Source organism: Cygnus atratus, chromosome 3 (genome assembly GCF_013377495.2).
Source record: "Cygnus atratus isolate AKBS03 ecotype Queensland, Australia chromosome 3, CAtr_DNAZoo_HiC_assembly, whole genome shotgun sequence".
Taxonomy (NCBI): Eukaryota; Metazoa; Chordata; class Aves; order Anseriformes; family Anatidae; genus Cygnus; species Cygnus atratus.
Genome location: NC_066364.1, coordinates 42,480,281 through 42,498,303, shown reverse-complemented (window position 1 = coordinate 42,498,303; position 18,023 = coordinate 42,480,281). Strand labels below are relative to the sequence as shown.

General features: G+C 41.6%; 1 protein-coding gene across 7 annotated transcripts in view; it reads right to left on the bottom strand.

The window, feature by feature from the left end:
- Positions 1-17,119, bottom strand: part of KLHL32 (kelch like family member 32) — a 122,467-nt gene extending 105,348 nt beyond the window's left edge. Inside the window, exons 1-2 of one of the 7 annotated variants that reach the window (XM_050709954.1) lie at positions 17,000-17,106; positions 8,852-8,965 (exon numbers count right to left, since the gene is read on the bottom strand). The gene's annotated coding sequence lies outside the window, so the exon portion shown is untranslated. Of the gene's footprint in view, positions 1-8,851; positions 8,966-11,411; positions 11,564-16,999 lie in introns of those variants that run through there. The other 6 variants (XR_007708097.1, XM_035561763.2, XM_050709958.1 and 3 more) reach the window with 6 other exon arrangements.
- Between the last annotated feature and the right edge of the window lie 904 nt (positions 17,120-18,023).

Here is an 18,023-nt window from a genome sequence, read left to right as displayed (position 1 = left end):
TTGTGATCATGCAAAATCTGAACTTTTGAACCTGCACCACTACATCTGCAGTGGTAACTTCTTTTGGCACCTTTTCTTCAGGACTCTCACCATACCTGACCTATATCTTTTTTACTCCAAGCTTGCATTGGAACACCCAGAAATTTCCTTCAGAAGTGCTGTAAGCACCATGGTTGCAGACTAACAAAGCATTAAGCCCATGGCATTCTGGAAGGACACTGGTTTCCCTCACTACAATCCCGTACTTCTTATCCCCGTGATGGATGGTTTCTCTCAGTCCTTCACCACTTTGATCTGCCTTCTGCAGATCAAGAAAGCATCTATTGTTTAGAGAAAACAGAATTTCCATTATCTACACTACCCTTTTAGTATAGACCACTTTATTTCTTATATTCACTGCCTGTAACATGTTTACACTGTGCCTGCTACATGTATAACCTTAACCAGCTAAGCTAGAAAAGAACGCAGATAAGTCTCATCTGGGATAGGAGAAATACTGCAGAAGGAGTCAGAGGAAGTTATGGCTCACAGATCTACCGGGAACACAAAGGAAACATCAGGCCACCCAACCTCTTAGCAAGGAAAAGAGCTGAATGACCTGCCCAAGCTGATGGTAGAGTTAGTACAGTCTTTCCCTCAAGGAATTCAACCAGAACTTTTACTTAGGCTTTGTACAAGACATCTAGACTTCATACTTGCATATTTTGTTGAAACAAAAGATTTCTTATTTTCCTCTTGTCCTCTGCTCAGCATACTTCCCAAGTCTAGTGAAGACACATTCTGTATTCCAGTTCAACTACCTAGAAAATGTTCTGACACTGCCCACCATCATTAACACCCAGTGCCAATCCACATAAAAATTCCTCTCAGTGCAGAAAAAACACACCAGGAAGGAGGGGAGGTGACAGGTAATATAACTGAAACAACTCATTTTGAGAATGCATGTGATGCATTTTACTACATGAGTCATATCTTTGAAAACATGTTTTAAGAAACTCACTTTAAAATAATACTTGTAATAAAGTAAAAGATCACTCTAATTTAGCTCCATCAATTAGGTTACCAGAAAGACATTCCAATTCTTGTTTGCAAACATCAAATTTCGATGTGCTCTACTCTTTTTCAGAATCAATCCCATAAGCAATACTTAAAATCCTTCGGGTACTTACGGATTTCAAGATAGACCGTTCAATGGATGTTTTGTAAGAGACCTGTACAACTAGTAGTTATACACGTGACTAGTAGTAGCTGTCGACACATTTGGCTGCCAAAAGAAAGACCAGTTATAATGACAGCTCCAGGAACTGCATCATGTGCTGTCACTTCTCAGCAATAACCCTGTCTCAGAAATGGGTATGTGCAGAAGTACCTGTTGAGTTGCAGAGATACTATAAATGGAGACCTCTCAAGGGCTGGACTTCCTATCAGCTGTGTTTTCAGCTGACCTAATGGGAAAAAAACACACTCAGATCTCCCGTTTTTGTAGCAGTTAAAAGCAGGGCTGTAATACACATTTCATGTGCAGGCTGGCTTACAAAATGCCAACACAACGTTCTGGGCCCAACTCTCAGGACAGAACCAGGTCTCCCTACCCCCAGGGCAACACCTCCATCACTGGATTATAGGCTTCCTACCTATCCTATAGGATTCCTACCCACTCTCACACTTTCTGACCCACTCATAGTGGGACAATAAAACACATCAGCATTTCTCTCTCTACTTTTCTTCACACAAAGTGAGATGAGCAGTTTTGAACGCCCATCACAGCAAGGACAACTGAACTCAGATCGATTATTAGGCAAGTGCTGTATCAACAGCTCTTAGATTTTTTAAATCTTAAAAAAAAAAAAAAAAAAAAAAAAAAAGAGGAATTTTAAAAGAAAGAAGTAAATCACTTGTTTGCTGAAGTAACTTGCTGCCTGAGTTCATATGGGCACTATGAATCTAGGCACTTTTGAAAGACTTAGAAATGCTGCAGTTAAATGCTTACTTCCAGGAGAGTGAGGCATGTTAAACACACACACCTCTGACTTTTTGTACCAGCTAGCTTAGACATCCTGTTCTTCCTTCATAAACCTGCAAACAACTTGCGGCCTGTTGAGAATCCTTCTTCTTAAGCATCTGTCACTACACAGACATTGAACTTGGACCTCAGCAGGCCTCTTAGGGTTTGCAAATACCGCTCCTGGAACCAAGAATACGATGATTGTGGAGACAGTCATAAATGTCTAACCAAAGCCTGTGAATTGCATGCCAAGCTAAACATTGCCAAGCATAATTCCTTGTAAATTTCTGGAGTTCAGCTTTTGCTGAGGCAACATCCATATACTCAACAGTAAAAAAAAATGTAATGTAAAAGGCTCTGAGAGCACTTGTTCGTAAATAAGGTATATATTTTCAAAACTTTCAAGGACATTGTCTGTTAAGAATCACTGAATGGTACAAACAGCTATTCATAACTCAAGTTAAAACATTGCTTCTTCAGTAACGTTAACTGGAATCTAGCTTTTTACACTTAAATACTTGGATAGCAATGCTTACAGAACATTCAAGTCTGAGCTTTCATTGGTAAAATACTGAACAGCTACTGGTAACCTCCCAAACCCATTCCACTGTGATTCTCAAAAAAAATAAACAAAGGAAGTCTAGCAAGTATTTTGCGAGTAAAGATCCACTTTGAGATCTTAGATTCATGACAGATGGTATTGACATTGCTTTTAACAGGAAAAAATGCATCTTTGTTACTTCAAGTAACTGTATTTTTATGGTAGGAGAGAAAAACTACCTACTACACTTGAGTTTTCACCTACAGAGGTGCAAGTGAAAATTTAGCATGAACATTAACCACAGAAAGCTACAGGTTAATATGAATTACTCCACCTAGCTTCCCAGCATCTAAACAGCCTGTGAACTGAGCATTCTTTCCACCTTCAAAGCTACAAACACTCACTGAGATAGACATGACTACAGCCTTACTACTGCCGAAGCCCAATTGGCCCGGGAGAAGTGTTGCCAGCCGGTCCAGGGTGAGGACTCCAATAGCATAAATTCCATCAAAACCCCAGCGCATGCATGTGCCTCCAAGTCTCTCTTCAAGCGTCTTGGTGGAACACATTTATGAGTTGTAGCCGTTCCATTTATTACACCAGCCTAAGAATCCTTTAACATCTAGCTAGAATCAATATTGATCCAAAGCAAATATGCCGTAATACTAAAAGATACACATATTCTTTAGTATTCATTTTTGCATATTTGTCATACTTGTTCTGTTTCAAGGACTGGAAAACCCAGTAGCAATTCTAGTGCAACTGCAATTTATATGAAGTTTGATTATTATTTCACTTTGTAAGCACTGTATCCAAGCATTAAGGTTTTTTTGGTTGTTGTTTTTTTCTCCCCCTCAATTAAGCTCAATTAAGACTTCAGTTCATGATACTGTCATTTCATTTACTGCCATATCAGACCCCCTACTAAGACCCGAGGAGCTGAGAGATATCACGTAAGTCATACATACAGGACATCCAGTCTCTTCTGGATCAGCAGCCAGATGCTTGGCACGATAGCACAGTATCAGATAGCACTACACACCCATGTTTAGGCAAGTAACTGAGCCCTAAATTACTATTGATAAAATGTGGAAAAAAAATAGTATTTATTCAAGAAAATACTCTGACAGAAGTTCATCACTTAAAGGAACTCCAAAACAATAAAAAAAGCTTCTTGCATAAGTGCCCAACAATCAAAGATTTTTGGTTTTAAATACAATGCTGCCAAGTGTCAAAAGTACAGGGAATCATTTAGAATATTTCCAAAGTAAGCCATGCTAAGAAACCTTCTGGAGAGAGAATTCTGCTAAGTATGATGGCTGAAAAAGCCACAGTGAATACTGAATATTCTGAATTAATCCTAGAAATTGAGAACATCCACTAACTTCCACAAAACACATCACATCCTATTATTTACTTCAGGTCAAAACTTGCTATTTTCAAATTCATCAATAATTTGGCCAAAGTCTTGAATCAGAATTAGGCTGAATTTATAGTTAAACAGCCTATATTTTTCTGAATCTTTTTATGTAACATTTCATATATTGCTATAAAAACGTTGTTTTACATTTGAAAAAAATAGTGAAATATTAATATTAGATCTCTTCTACAGATGCAGCTAGGTGAATTACGAAAATGCCTTGCTATTAGGTAAGCAGATTTCAACTGGTACTTAAGCATTAAGCATTCTCACTAGTGAAGAAAGAAGAAATCAAATCTTGAAATAATTAGCCACTCATATTTAAAAGGCTTTCTTGCAACAAAAGGAGTGGAGCTCTTTTTGCAGTGGGAGGTAACCTAATAATATTCTCCCCAGTAGGAGAATTTAAAATTATAGAAAATAGAAGAAACAGGCCTTTGGGTTTGGAGAACCCAGAGGAAGTCAGGCATCAAGCAAGCCACAATTGGGCAAAGTTGGAATAGGTGCACTCCCTGGAGAAGATGTACTTCACCTGGAATCCAACCAATGATATTTAACATAAAGCCAATGTCAAATATAGTTGCATTTTCATATTTGTATGCTTCAAGATGAGATTCCTGGAGGGCATGGTGGACACCTCTATCAAAACCAAACTGCCTGGCAGGGAAAGAATTCAAAATCAAAACAGGAAAGCACAAATTTCAAACAGGACAAGAGTGGCCTTTTACTATTATAGAGTATTCATGTCCCAGAAAACAGAGATGACTTCCCTGGATATAGTTACACCAGAACTCCACAAGAGAGCCATGGAGAGATTTCTTCTCCCAAATATTTTCTTCACGGATATGTCCAAGGACAAAACAGTTCCTTCAATATTACTGAAGTTCTTAGCGAAGTCAAAGCTCAATTTGGAAGACCCACAATCTTCCTACCAGTTCAGAGGAGCCCAGGAAAGGATCTGTGTGGCTGAGGAGCAGCCATGCTGAGAGGCAACTGGAGTCCTGGCGGACACCAAGCTGAACATGAGTCAGTTGTATAGTGCTGCAGCAAGGAAAGCAAACCGGGTCCTGTGCTACATCCACAGGGTATTGCTAGCAGAAATCAAGGTGTGATCATCACACCCTAGGAAGGGTTTGTCAGGCTGCACCTGGTGCACTGTGTCCAGTCCCCCCCCCACACACACACAATTCAAAAGAAGATGCAGACAGCCTGGAGAGGGTCCAGAGGAGGGCCATGAAGATGATCCAAGGGCTGGAGGACCTGCCCTATGAGGAAAAACTTAAGGAGTTACGTCTTTCCACCCTGGAGAGAAGGCTCAGGGGGGACCTCATCACAGTGCCCCAGTACTTAAAAGGCAGCTGTGAAGAGGACAGAGGCTCCCTCTTCACAAGGAGCAACATGGTAAAGACAAAGGACAACAAGTACAATTGCACTAGGAGACGCTTCATCCTGATATAAAGAGGAAATTTCTTATGGCAAGAATCACCGACACAAATTCCCCAAGGACGTGGTGGAGTCCCCATCATTGCAGGTTTTCAAGACAGAACTGTACATGGTGCTGGATCATCTCATCCAGCCTCACTTTTCACATTTTTCAGGTTGGGCCTGATGATCTTTTGAGGTCCCCTCCACCACAGGTGGTTGTATGACTGATTACAATCACTTTTCATAGAGGTGTTAGGGCTTTTTTGTAGCAGAAAAGAAGTCACATTGAAAGCCTCATTTGACAAGATCTTATGTTGTTAATTGCCTTAACTACGCACTTTATCTACAAGGATATCACATTAGCATTTTTAATTATTTAAAACACATTAAATATTGTTGGTACCAGCATGATCAGAGTTTATCTTCTTAATACTTATTCTTGTTTGAGTGTAAAGCATTTGATCCCTGCTGCTATGAACTATTAAAGCAAAAACAACTTCTGCTAACATAAAAGGGACAACCGATTTCAGAAAGGAATAATGACTAAATTAAACTGCATATATCCAATGAAACCACACTATTTCAAATAGCTTTTTTAATGTGCTAGAAACTTCATAAGCTTTTTTACATGATCAAGAGGAGTCTTAACTGCTGTATTTCACTGTATTCTTCTGACAACTCCGCTGTACTACAATATATATATTTTTTAATTTCAGTAAGTCTTTCATTAGTTTAGATTCCCAGTCCCTAATCCATATGGAAGCTACCTATGTTGCCTCTAAATTTGGTCCACAGCAAGTAATAAAAAGTAAATATATCAGTGCTAGCACCTCTCTAGAGGAATGTCTAGATGCAACAGCATCTTCACTTAAAAACAGACCTACTAAAGTACAATTTGACAACATAGAACAGCTTGGGTTGAAAGGGACCTCAAAGATCATATAGTTCCAACCCCCCTGCCACGGACAGGGACACCTCCCACCAGACCAGGTTGCCCAAAGCCCCATCCAGCCTGGCCTTGAACACCTTCAGGGATGCGGCATCCACAGCTTCTCTGGGCAAGCTGTGCCAGTGCCTCACCATCAGAGGCAGACTTTTGTAGGAAGAAAATAGTGCTAACTCAGTCTCTACCACTAGACAAATGTTTTATTGCAGTCAAAGGTAAGAGGTGATCAGAAAATAAACACATTTTAAGGTAAGGAACAGTCAAAATAAAGCAGTCGTTATGATTTCCTTCCCTGTCACCAAGTACAGCTGCTGGAACCAAACTGCACCTGAAAGGAAGCTTTCATTTCAAACAAAGAACGAAATTTCAGGTCTCAAGGCTGCTGAAAAAAGCTTGAAAACAATCTAACAACAGACTTATGAACTATTATGAAAAGCGTCTGAATTTATTTAATTACTAATGTCTGGGAAGTGACTTCCATTGTTTGAATGCTTAAGGCTGGCAATGCTGAGATTAAAAGCCACTGAATTATGCAACAAATGGAAGCTATTCGTCTTGAACTGGGAACAGAAACACACACACTGGCCCAAAAGGTGCTGACTGGCACAAAGTTGGCCTGAAGCACCCACCCATTCTCTCCAGTGACAGTCCAAGGATTCTGGAGACAGATCTAGGGGCTAAGAGGATAATTAAACGGTGCTTGATTTTTCCCTCTACCAAATGGCACACGAAAACCTGGATTTGAATCAGAGGATTTGCAGGAGGGACAGACTGATCCTCACCTTGCCAATGAATTGAGTAGTTGTATTGTACGTGTTCCAGTACTCTAAGCACAGACTTACTGGTTTTTTTTGTTCCCCCCTGCTCCATCTTTGGACAGTAACATGCTGAATGCAGCCAAGAAGAACTGAGTGAAGGACTGCATCCAGATGACACAAGTCACTGTAACCAAAGGGCTGACTTCTAGGTTTGGCCAGGTTCATTCATTCACATGGCAACACTACCTTATCAGGATACACTTGTTCTTCAGTAAATATAGATGCAAAAATAGGTTTGGAAGATCTCTCTCTACCTTACAGTCTTTAACTCTTAGATCTGGCAGTGTTGCCAGTCAGTGAGCAGACAGAAGTTGTTGCATCACCACTGTGACCATCCTTTCAAATATAACATGAGTTGCATGCTGCAAAAAAAATGCTAGCTTTACCTCTGTACTTACACTGAGTCTGAGAAAGACAAGTTATGTTTCTTCCTGTCGATTTCGAACAGAGGAAGAGTACAAAATACAGACTAGCTAAACCTAAAAATTACTTGATCTTAACATATTTATGAAGTTCTCTCAGTAACCACTAGTGGCAATACAAGCGTTCTCTCAGATAACTCAAAATTTGATGCACAAATATTGCTGGGACCTGAGTATTTACCAGATTTACCATTATGTAAGCGTGGTCTTTGAAGTCCACATCTCAGACAGAGAACAAAATTCCTGAATCTGGATTGGAATTTACCAATCTGGAAGTTCTAAAGCATCATCAGCTCACCTGCATTCAGCACAGCCTAATGCAGAGGCTTGCAGAGACATCAGACTGGTTTCTCAACATGTCACCTGCACAAAACACTGTACTAACAATACTGGTCCCTACAGCTCTTGCTACATTGCTCAGAGCTAAGTGAGTATCTACACAGCACAGTCAATTTGCATGTCCTAAAGATATTTATATATGGAAGGTTTCATCCTTCCCCATAAAACAGACCGTATTTGTTTTTCCTACCATTGCAGTCACAAAAGCATTTGATACATGGCTTCAGTTTTCCAGGCTACTTGGTTACAGAGGAACCACACAGACAAGAAATTCTCTGTGAAGATCCCAAGACTGCTTAAGACAGGCCTCTGCTCCATGGAGGGTATAACTAAGAAAAAAGTGCAATTTCAGGCATAAGTCTTATTACCATTTCATCAGCTCCATTTCCAGTCTGAGCCTAACCCTTTACTTTTTAATGCTGGAGACTTTCTTTTGGGCACAGATATGGTTGCACAAATACAGCCAATGTGAGTTATTTACTATCAAGACACTCAGACATTACTCAGTCACAAAAAAATCAGTAAAAAGTGAAAGTGGAGTATTGCTTTGGGGATTTGGTGTCATTTAACAATGAATTAACTACTGCTTTAAAAAAAAAAATACAAATATACACAAATCCATCCTTTGGCCACACAACTGGAAATATTCTGCTCATCTTAATAATGCCTGCCTATCACTTGTTACGGTAATGTTGGACTGAAAGGCTGAAATATGCCAAGAACACAAAATAATACAGAAAATAGTTTCAAAGAAGTAGGAAATCTCACTGATTTCGTTTCTTGATACAAGAAGTGTTTTCCTCACACAAAGCCTTTTTTTGTTGTTGTTTTTTGTTAGAGGGATGGATTCTTTGCTTTAGTTAACTGCAACACTGTAACTGGCTAGTAACACTCTCAGAAACACATAGGAAAGGTGTTGGTATTCTTGGAAATACCTTAGGGAGATTCAGAAGGCTTCTTGCAGTACTAAACGCAGTAGTTGGAGATTTTCCACCCTTCTCTGAGTCCGGAGTTGGTTAAAGTCCTTGCGTTTGGTTTCCTAAGATCTTCTAAAAACAGGAGAACGTGAAGTATTACTGAAATTTGTCCCAGGTTGGCAAACAAGGGTTTTCAATGTTTAAAGTCACTTGCTACTTCTTAGGCACAACTGCTTCTGCTTTTGTAAACGATGGGTAACAGCTCATCTTTTATTTGTTTTCAGTTTCTCACAGAACCAGTTTGTTATGATTGCTCTCTCCTACACAAAAGCTGGTCAGGATTTCCAAACACCCTTCTGTTTGTTTATGGTAAGCTGCAGTAAAAACATTTGCTTATTCCAATTCAGTGAAAGAATCTGGTAAATAAAAACACTAATTTAACAACTTTTATCCCTTACTATACAAAAGAACATCAAGCACCTCCAATGCACGTCTGTCTAGTCTGCATATATTCATTCCCAGGCAAAGCAGTCAGTTGCTGTTCTGTCAAGATAGAAGGGGTACAAGTTCAGTAGCAATACTGGCTTCTGTGCTTCCTTCTCTTGCCTGGTCTAGAACATGTAGAGACATCTCTGGGGTTACCTTTTATTTTCAATTTACTTTTTTTTTTTTTTTTTCTCCTTAAAACTGACCGGTGTTGTGATCAGCTCTACGAGGAGTGCTGGTGAGCCGGTCCAGAGCACACCTCCACGAACTGGGATGCCAGCACAACAGGGGAGCAGGGGGATCACAGGTACCTGAAGCTGATATTGCTGCAGAACGTTTTGTACTGAACCACGACAGAAAGGGTAAGGAGAGACTGATCCACAGCTTCTACTCAGCTGTCGTCCATCTCTCCAGACAAGGAGCATAAGGGATCATAAATCCATTAGATTTAAACATTGTGAGAAACTCCATTTCTTCTGACAGAGTTTTAAAATGTGTGTATAGATGAAAAGTAATCTTAACTGAGAACAGAGAGTGGGGCTTTTTGTTTGGTTTTCTCTGTCAGATAAAAGGCTCTGAGTTACAACTCAAGAATTTCTTCAACCTTTTCCCACCCCCCTCAGTTTGATACACGCTTTTTCCTAATTTGGAGAAAAGCCTCTGTCTTAAGGAAGAAAATCCTAAAAAGATCATCTCTAATCTTTTTTAAAACCTCTGATCAATAATTGGGATCAGAAATATCATTAGAAATGAAACAGACAAGTGTTCAGACTTCTGACCTCATCAGTTCACAGCAAAAGAAATGCTTCTGCCTGGTACCCTTGCCCTTCTTTCTCTTTCCTGCAGACTACATTCAACTGGCTCAAACAAACGACACCCTTCACCTTCACCTACCCTTAGGTCACCATGGCTACACCACTGCTTTTGTGTGTGTATGCGTGTGTTTGTTTTTTTTTAAATAAAAGCATTCAGGACTTGGCTGGGTTTGCTGTGAGCTGCTTGGTAGTTACATAGTAATCTCTTCCACTACTGGGGCCAAAGAATAAATGAGCCAGAAGATAAAGATGCAGCCTATGAAAATTCCTTCCTCTGGGTTTCTAGCAACAATTTTAAATATTCACACAACACAGACCAGTCAGGGACAGGGGAAAACATAGAAACATAGCATACAATTCCCCAAGGCAAATTATGCCATCGAAGACACTTCCGCTCCCCATCCCTGGTACGCCCCAGGCTCTGCCACAGATTTTTGTCCCAGAGCACAGCATCAGTTGTGTTTCCACCCTCCCACCAGCACTGCAGTGCAAACCCACTCACCGGCAGCTCACACAGCTACAGACATGCCATCACAGTGCCCACAGCCAGCTGAGGTGCAGGCACAAGCCCCGCTCCACTAGCTTTGCTACACGAGCAGAGGGAGGTTGGAAGCTGGAGGTGTTTGTGTCTTAATCTGCCTCCAACGACAACAGACAAGGCTCAGCGATTAAAGCCTTGCTTCTCTTCACTTATCCAGCAGCACCACTAAAATCAATACAAGTCCAAAGTGCACGAGTTGCTTAGTAAAGATGATAAATTCAAACCGCCCGTCTAGCAGCTCTCCACCCTGTAAGACAGTTTACAGCACTATGACGGATCCAGGATCCTGTGGAAATATGAATAGCTGCAAGAAGTATGTACCACCCTAGTTTTGTGCATGACTTGTTCTCATCTTCAGAGAGCCTCCTGCATCACATGCATCCAAACAGCACGCTTCTGGCTGAGGGTCCGGTCACGTTGGTCCAAGAGAACTGCGTGGGTCAGAAGGCCACTCCCAGCCACAGAAATATTTCAGAGTTTGACTTGCTTGCTGTAAAGGCAAACTCCTGTTTCTGTTCCTCCATAGGTAAGCAAGTGAAGAACACCCGGTCCTTTCTTCTTTACCTTCCAGCAGCTTCTATGTTTTTTCCACTTCTAACTGTGGCCCCTTTTGGAGGATGAAAGCCCACGCGCAAAAAGGAGACACATGAGATTCCCTAGTTGTATCGCATCCCTCCGTTTCCTACGCACTTTCCCATAAGTGAGTACAGCAGACCTATCTGTATGCAAAACTCACCACAGACCGCAAGAGATGCAGAGTGCAGTTCGATGTAACCTCACTGCGGATGGGCAGCACAGCGCAGCAGGGCCGTGGCTTGCTTTTAGTGCGCTTGGCAGTCCTGATGCACTGAGACCCTGCCAGAAAGCAGTCCTGTCCTCTCCCTGCTTGTTTGCCTGGGTCTTCTACTAACGGAGGGAAAAAATATGTACGTATAAAGGAAGTTCTCCTAAGGAATATAATGTACAGCACATATTATCATCCCACTACAGAAGTTCCGCACTTCAGGTCAGCCGTCAGCTGTCCAGATCTCTCGTTTGATTTCCTCAGTTTGCAGACGTCAAAGTCACAGTACTTTTCCAGAAACATCACTGCAGATCTTTCCTGTTTTATGCAACTAAAATAAAGGTCACTTCCACTCAAAGGAGGCTTTCAAAACTAAGTGTAACACAGAAGATAAAAGAAACATGCAAAGGATGCATCCCCTCAGAGAGGAGCCTTATGACTGTGTTACTTATTTAAAGACCATTTTAAAATCTATATTAGATGAGGTGATTATATGAGATGATATATACATACATACATACACACAAAACCATTCTCTATGTATAAGCTTAGCTGTTTGAAAACAAGATCATTATCAATTTTAGAGAACAGAACATCAGAACTAAAACTGGAAAGAATGCATCCTACAAACCCCGACGACACTTTTCAACCACAGGTTTTTATCTCTTCTGTCTTGATAAGCCAGGTAGAGCTCCAGTTTAGCTCACAAATGGCAGTAGCCCTTTGCATGTACTTCATTTAACCTGAAGTGAACCCTGATGGAAAATGTTTCAGACATAATAAGGCCATAAGCTTGCTCATGTCCACTTCCGAATTCATTATTAATCTAAGCAACATAGTTTTCACTTAGCCAATCAGCATTTTTTTGCTGGTTTTCTGTTTGTTTGTTTGTTTATTTGTTTTAAACCTATGCAGGACAGAAACCAAATGTTACCAACACAGTAGAAATGGACCTCAATCATTCTTAGATATCACACCTTCGAAGCAGAAGCCCCTCGCTGCCCAGAATAACAATGCTGAGAATTTTTTGAAGCAGACTCTTACTGAACAGTAGGAGGAGAGGCTATCCTGGAGGCATAAAGGGGTTAAAACAAATTGAAGATGGTAGGGTTTAGACTACCAGGGGAAAAAAGTACATATAGACATTTTTAAGACACATCTTAAGTAACCACAAATTCAGAAAAAAAAAAAATAATAAATTAGCTGCAACATCACACCTTCTATACTGTCAAAAAACACCACTACATATGTAATATAATTCCTGTCAGGAAAGATAAAGACAAATGGTTGCAAAAGACACTCTTCAGAATAACCATAACTTTTAAGTACTGATGAATCAAAATATTTACAGTGTTTATCCCCCTATAAAGCTCATCCTCCACAATTAAAGTTCTTCAACACATATCTTCAGCAGCATATTGCTACAGAAGTTTTGGCAGAACACATTCTCAATTTACATAATTGTTCAGAGTAGTCATCTAATTTAAAGAAAAATCATACATTTTCGAGTATTATTGATGTTCTGAAAGCCTCTGATTTATTTTACTCATAACTTTACATATTTTGTTGCTTTCACACAGATCTCTGACTGCTGATATCAAAGTCAATAGCTTCTTACTGGCAGAATTTGCGTGGCATTTACTACTGGGACTTTTTTTAAATGACACCTTTCATTTCTCAAGACAACTGAGAGATGTACTCTGAAGGGTTAGCAACATAGCTATGTGTATAAAGACACATCGGTACTACCTGCGTTCCCACAGAGTATCTGCCCTTTAGGTGACTTAGCTGTCTACTGACAGCACGGAGCACAGAAGATATTCCAGCTCAGCTATCCCATGGGTGCAAAAACTCTTCCCAGAAAGGAATCCAAGCATTGCTGGTCCACAGAAAGTCTGGCAAGGGATGTCAAAGTTTAGCTAGGTCCAAGTTTCTCCACAGCTGAAAGAGCAACTAAAAAAAGTACAAGCCTGATAAAATCTTGACAAAACATTTTTCCAATTCTACTCCTGGCCAGGTTGTGCAGCAGTCTGCACAAAGTTCTTCCACGAGTGCTTGAAATGACAAAGTCTGGGCCAGAACACAGACTAACACATGCCCAGGACACACTGCAGCTCCTTTCTGGCCTGCTTTAGATATTTCTCTTCCCACCAAGGCCAGGCCGATCCAGCGTGGCTGGTCCACATAGGAACACAAAGGACCAGGGGTTTCAAAGCTCTCCTGGTCTCCCAGTACAAACTACTCAACTTCACCATCATTGCTCCACTGTCTTGTCCTGAAACCGCCTCCCTGAGTTGCGTGGAATTTCTTCCTGGACTCAGCAGGAATGCCCTTCAACAAATTCTCTCCTATGCATGCTTCTTCTCAAATTAAAGACAGCAATCATTTAAAGCCCAAAATTCAAATCAGAGGCAAATCCCACCCATAAGCCAACACACATTTTTTTTAAATTGCTTAAAAAAGTGAGAAGTATCTGCTTTCTACTCTTCTTCAGAGATCAGAATTTGATAGTAAAATTTTGAAGTTTCCTATGAAATCAAGTTAGAAAAAGCATGTAAAATAAAGAATCCCACCTATAAGCACATATCTTTCAAACAAGTAAGCATACAGAATGGCAGAAGTAACATCATCTCTCTTTTGATCTCAAGTGGTCAAAATGCTAACAAAGTCAGAACACAAAGAACTGAAGATTTGGAAACTGCTCTGTCAAGGATCCTATGAGTCTTTCACTATTAACTGTAGTTCTCAGTTCAAGAAATTGTGGACAAATACCACAAAGACAAGCGATTAGTAATTTTTGTGGATGAAAAAAAAAAAAAAAAAAAAAGACAACTTGTTAAAAATCAGACTTCTGAAAATCAAATAATTTGTCAGGAAAACCTTTGTAGTTTTCTATCTTTGACACTGTTCCTCCAAAAATCTCCAAAGAATTGATGTACAAAAATTCAAACACAAGATTTTTACTTTTTTTCTTTTCCATTCCCAATCAGTTCTGGCATAATCAAAGGCCTCAGAACATAGAACACACTGGGAATTGCCATATGAAAGTCTTAAATTAATAAGAAATATAAAGATTTTTTTATATATATACTATAAAGAACTAAAATGAGACAACTACAAGGTTACTGTAGGTGAGCATAATGACAGTGGACAACATTCATGTTTGGTTGGCTTCTTCTGGAACTGTCAACTGTTCTTGCCTGAGTGTTTAAATTAATGTCATTTTTCACTTCAACCAACTCCCATTTCTCGCCCAATTTATAATCATCGCTTCCCCGAACTCATGTGGCAACAAATTATTGCCATTCTTGATTGTTAAGTCAATCACACTCTAGTCAGCAAAGTCAACCCAAAATACCACAGCAGTGCCATGAATTTCATATACAGTAGATTCCTTTTTGCTACATTGTAGAATCTCATCATCAGTGTCAGAAGCTACATTGTATCTGATTTTTCAGGCAGAAGCAACATGTTCTGAATCAAAAAAGAAAATGGAGATAACAAAAAATGTCATTTTTTAAAGTGAATATGTTGCATTTTCTCCTGCTAAATCCAGCTCGCTTTACTTTGCGAGGACCAACTGAAGAACAGGCCTGCGCAAGCCTGAGTTTCCATCTGCTAGAAGTGTTTCAACCATACTTCTCCTTATTGTGAACTGCAGACTTATTGGTCCCCTTATTACTAACAGAATGATTGGAAGGCAAAAAAACAAAACAAAACAAAACAAAACCTCTTCCCCGATGTTATTCAAGTATTTTAGTGCATTCAAATTCAAATCCCAAGCCAAATTCACTTATACATGTAGCAATATACAGACTTTTTAACAGGAGTTGCCATCTCAAACACAGCTGCTCATGCCCTTCTTACAGGGCAGACAGACTCAAATAAGATTACAGCCCAGTTCATAGGTGCCAGGGAATCTTGAGTTTGTTGTCCGAGGAAAGACTCTACATTTTCTGTTCAGGGCCAATTCAAAGTCCAGACACCTCTGAGCTTGCTTTCAAAAACAAATCTCCAGAAATTTAATGTTTGCGTAGACATCTTTACTTTTAGAATATCACATGGTTTTCTAGCAGTAAAGACAATGCTTAGCATGATATTCTGGGTGATTCATTTAGTATGCTAATTTATAGAGTGTCAAATAAATAGCACCTCAATTTCCACATTGAAATTCCATTCCTTAAAAGCACTTCCTCGCTCATAAGACTGAATGCAAGACATACCTGCAAATCTAACTGGATCATTTCTGAAGAAACCCAGATGCCGCTTCTTCCCCTCTATTGCCCCCCCGTTTTAAGTATTAGAAGGACTGTTTTCCCCACATCTGCCAAATCAATAGATGTCCAAATGCACATTTTCTCCATACACACATACAGGAAGAAACAGGGACTTCTGTTGCTCATATGCACTATAAATCACAATCCTAATGATATTTTTATCAACACTGCGAGCACCTAAAAGAATCTTATGCTTAAGAGGTGTTAATTGGTATGACTGCATTATTTTTAGTGCCCTACTAAAGCGAGAGCTTTTTATTCTGGAGCAGTTTCTCGGAGTACCCATACCTCGCTTCGTACTTCATACATAATAACTGCAAAGTGCTTTGCAGATACTGTCAAATTATTCACGATCTGAAACGCAGACAAAAGATGAAAGGAATTCTCCTGGAATACTTTCAGTGTTAAGCAGAAATTTCTCTATTCATTTGCAAACTGGCACATAACAGAGAGATCATACTGAGTAGCCATGTATCAGTAGTTCTTTAAGCAACTGCGGTTACCATATGATTTGCTCAGCGTATCGCTCGATTTCTGGAAGTTTTAGGGAAATAATAAACTTTGTTTCTGGATGAAAACCTCCAACCAGGTGGTGAGCACCCTGCGGAGGCCTTGCCCCTGCCAAAACAAGCGGGTCCCAGAGCAATCCTTCACCCTCGGTGCCACCCTTAGCAGCGCTGCAGCCTCTGGGGCTACTCCTAATTTTTTTAATGACTACATGAATGCTGCCCTTAGCATTCATTTATTTAAGTGAGACTAACCCCAGCCCACTTCGGAGAGATATCCTCCTACACCATACAAAACCAGGGGGGTTTATAACAAGCTGAAAAGAATGATTTTGGTGTTTTTATTAGATGTATGCGCCCTATTCGCTCGGCTCCCCACTTGCAGCTTCCCTCGCCGTGCTGCTCCGAGCCGCAGCCCCCTGCCAGCGCGGCGATGTGGCGCATTTAAGCAGCAGAGAGGAGCACGGAGAGCTCGTTTCCAGCGCTCGGCTCAGGGGCTGCAGGTCCGAAGAGGATTCCTTACCCGGCTCGGCACGGCAGCACGCCCTGCCCTGCCTTGCCCTTCCCGGCTCGGATCCTCCCGTCCTCCATCTCGCCCCGACCCCGCCGGACCCAAACCGAGGAGGGCGCCCCAGGGGCGGGCGCTGCTGCTTGATCCGTCCCCGTGGCAACAACCAAACGCACCCCCCCCCCACCACCACCACCCCGGCTCCCCGGGCACCTCCAACCCCCGGCTGGGTGCCGGCGGCCGGCTCACCTCGCGGCAGGTGCCTCCCAGCCCGCTCCGACGGCGGCGGCGGGGCGAGGGGTAGACGAGGCCGCCGAGCCGCAGAGCCGCCGGGCCGCCTGTGCGGCTCTGCCCGAGCGGGAGGAGCCTGCCCGCGCCGCCCCGCACCGCCTCACGCCGCCCCGCACCGCCCAGCGCCCGCGGCCGCCGAGCCCCCGCCGAGCCCGGGGCGGCTGGGCCGCACCTGACCGGGAGGAGCGAGGCCGGGCTAGCGGGACCCTGCCGCCGGTTCCCGGCCGCTCTCCTCGCTCCCGGGGCCTCCAGCCGCTGCTGTGGCCCGGGAGGAGGCCCGGCAGAGTCCCGGGCATAGCCCCAGGTGTAAAAGCGGCATGGTGTGGTCTTTTCCTTTGTATTTTCCCCCAGATGCTGTCTGTGTGTGGGGGGATGCAGTGAGGCTCGATAACGCTCAGCATTTTTTCTCGCCTCTTGAAACTGAGGTGGCTGGAGCTTTTCTCCCCTTACCCTCTATCTGATCTCATGATTGTGAAGGACGTTCTACACACCAGAAATGCAAAAAGGCAAAATAATTAAGGATTAGTGAGACACTCTTACAATTCGGCAAGAGCAGACATTGCTGTACTACTATTTAAATAATTGTTTGGAGCAGCTGGAGTTTTAAGCAGAGTTCACATCCTGCCACTGGATATTTTTAGGAGTCAGTTCTTGTTTTCTCATCTGTACAGTTAATACAAAAAAAAAAAAAAAAAGTAGATCCCCAAAATCTCTGCCTCCATTCCTGATATGCTTTCATATTAAATTGTATATATATGTCATGTCACAGGAGTTCAAGCCTTTTTCACCTGACAATGCTGAAAACATTTCTCAAAGTGTGGGCCTTTGGCTAAGCCTACTGACAGATGAGTTGTTCTACCCTGAGGTGTCCAGTAAATGAATCCAAAAAAACAACAGCAACAAAACACCATAATTCCTCCTCTGCAGAGCAGACAGTGAAAGCTGCAAAGTCCATTCAGCGAATGCACAGCACCAGATGCTG